The sequence below is a fragment of the Rhagoletis pomonella genome, unplaced genomic scaffold, assembly GCF_013731165.1.
Source record: "Rhagoletis pomonella isolate Grant_MI unplaced genomic scaffold, Rhpom_1.0 Rhpom_scaffold_00004, whole genome shotgun sequence".
In the NCBI taxonomy this organism is placed as follows: domain Eukaryota; kingdom Metazoa; phylum Arthropoda; class Insecta; order Diptera; family Tephritidae; genus Rhagoletis; species Rhagoletis pomonella.
This window is the reverse complement of record NW_023458558.1, coordinates 46742413-46745352: the sequence shown is the minus strand read 5'-3', so window position 1 is coordinate 46745352 and position 2940 is coordinate 46742413. Positions and strand designations below refer to the sequence as shown.

At 31.7% G+C, this 2940-nt stretch overlaps 1 protein-coding gene across 1 annotated transcript in view; it reads right to left on the bottom strand.

Moving 5' to 3' along the window:
- The window catches only part of LOC118738240 (transient receptor potential protein-like), a 14825-nt gene that overhangs the window by 3341 nt on the left and 8544 nt on the right, over positions 1-2940 (bottom strand). The window lies entirely within an intron of this gene.

Here is a 2940-nt window from a genome sequence, read left to right as displayed (position 1 = left end):
CTGTCAAATACTAATGCATGAAAATCCTAACCTCAAAAAAATCACCCGTTATTTAGTTGCACGGTATAATTCAAACATTTCTAAATTTTCACAAAAAAAAAAAACATTTCGGAAGATTTCTAAACAAAATCTTGAATCGATATTTGGTAATCGCGAACCACTTTTTGAAAATTTTTTACTGTGCGAGAAGATTCCTTGTTATAAATATTACATTTAATGAACGATACAAATTTTATGGAGCCTCTGTGTTGCTCGCATATTAAGAATCAGCCATAAATTACGATAGTGTGAAATTGCGTAATTCAAATGAACACCTTAATATAAATTTTGAATTTCAAAGTGAAACTAACGGAATCATTTTGCGTTCAAACCTCGCATAAATGCGATTTGGCCTAAGTGTCTCCGGAAATTTGATTTCTAAACATCGTTGCTATAAGCCTTATACGGCAGAAAAACCTTTCCGATAGAACAGAGGTGGCGAGTATTGGTAGAAATTTAATAACAGCAACATCTTGATCGGTGTTTAAAATTTTGATCTAAGACTGTCTGTAGAAACGGAAAAAATTTTCTTCCATGAAATGTCTTTCCTCTTTATTAACTGAAGATTGTAAAGTTCGCATTGTTTTTAAATTCGAGGAATTTGCATTTGTTTAATAATTTTATATAATGCTCCCAAATGATTTGATTGTGTTATTGTACTGTTATGCAAACTCATTTCTCCACCACCTTTTTTACATTTATCTTCAGTTTTATTGGCATTTTTTTTAATAAGACCAAAACACCACTACGCGGCATTGTTAGAAGAAACGCTTTAATTTAAGAGGTGCCAGTGCAAATGAATTAAAAAAAGTCGAGAGTCGAAAGTGAAAATTGAAAAGCCGACTTAAGTCGACCTTCATAAACTGAAATTCGATCACGAAAGCTCGATTTTCTGGAGTAAAAAGTCGATTTTGGTCGAAAGTCGAAGTCGACTTTGCCATCCCTAGTGTTAAAGAATAAACTAATTAATATTCCCATTTTTTTAACCAAATAAGGAAATATTTGCCTCATTCATATGTTTTAGCGAAAAACAGCCAGTAATATTCGTTGTTAATATTTTAGAAATTCATAAAAAGCATTGTTAAAGTAAAAATGGACAGTGGAACTTTAAACATTGGAAAAATCCTAATAACCATTGAGAAGTCCCAAACGGTCAGGAAAAGTTCTGAGTCCGCAGTAAAGTCTGAGAAAAATCTCATGCCAAAAAATGTAAGGAGCAAAGAAAAAACCGGTATCATTTGTTCAAAAAAATTTAAGTCAATTAATTCATAAGAAAAGCATGTCATTCAATGACATAGTGTCCTAATGGTAGCTACAAAACAGTGGTCAGAAAATTTTTTCCAACTTCTAAAAAAAAAATGTTCTTCTAGTCTCTCTTACAAAGTTTCATCAAGATATCTCAATTATTACTTAAATGTCTCAGCCAAATTATTTGTTTAAACGGAATATCACACATGATATTTAAACTGTAGCAATTATATTAAAAACAAAGAAAACATGTCAAAAATAATTATACTTTATGGCATGCTTATAGTTTACACACACATTGCTATTCATACCATCTTCTTTTACCAAGTTATTTTTTATCTTTTTTTTTGTTTCAGCGTGATTTATGGTACCGCGGCATTGATCCCTACTTCCCCCGCGAACACTGGCATCCTTTCGATCCCATGTTGCTATCCGAAGGTGCGTTTGCTGCCGCCATGGTCTTCTCCTACTTGAAATTGGTCCATATCTTCTCCATTAATCCACATTTGGGACCCTTGCAAGTTTCTTTGGGCCGCATGATAATCGACATCATAAAATTCTTCTTTATCTACACTTTGGTTTTGTTTGCCTTCGGCTGTGGACTGAACCAGCTGCTGTGGTACTATGCGGAATTAGAGAAGAATAAGTGTTATCATTTGCATCCGGATGTGGCGGATTTCGATGATCAGGAAAAGGCTTGCACCATTTGGCGACGTTTTTCGAAGTAAGAGAAAATATAAATGCACATTTATATAAATGAAGTAGAAAAAAAGAGTTTAACAAAAGTAAATGAATGAATTAGATATTATATAATAGTACCAAGTGGACCGAGCTTTTCTTGGAGTGCACATACTTCTTAATGTTTTTAAGGTTCGAGTATCAAATACTAGTCACTTAGATAGCTTTAAAAAAATATTTTGGAAGAAAGTTTAAAAAAAAATAGATTTTGGTATCTATAAAGTACTCTAGTTTAAGTTTTAGGTGGCAACCCTATGTATACATACCAAGAAATAGCTGATTAAAATTAACAAAGTAAAAACTTATATTACATAAAAGCGTGGCAACTCTGATAGAAAATATTTTCAGACAAAAGTTTTCAACAATACCTTTCCCTTGATATTCATATTTCGATGTTTTAGATAAATTGTGTACAAATAAGTGGCAACCTTACACTAATACTTTGTATTGAGGGAAAACAATGTTTAAGAACCTTTCTCTTATTACCGATGAATAGTAATGTTGTAACTTTATTTTCTAACCAAAAAATTCAATAAATATGCCGTGCAAAATGGTGGCAACAGTATTAAAAATATTTTCGAATTAGAGATTTTTAAAATACCTTTCATTTGATGCCCATGTTATGATGTTGTAATTAATTTGTAAAAATTTCAAAAAAGTGGCAACCTTATATGAGTCTTCTCGGAGATAATATCTATTTACGAAATTTCATCAAAATCATTAGAGCCGTTTCCGAGAACCCTGTGGATATATATATTTTTATACAAGAATTGCTCGTTTAATGTAATAAGATAAGATAATAAAAAATAAAATAAATTTGGAAATAATTTTTGCATCTTTTCATACAAATTCTCTATCTTTTCATAGCCTCTTCGAAACCTCACAATCACTCTTTTGGGCTTCCTTCGGCTTAGT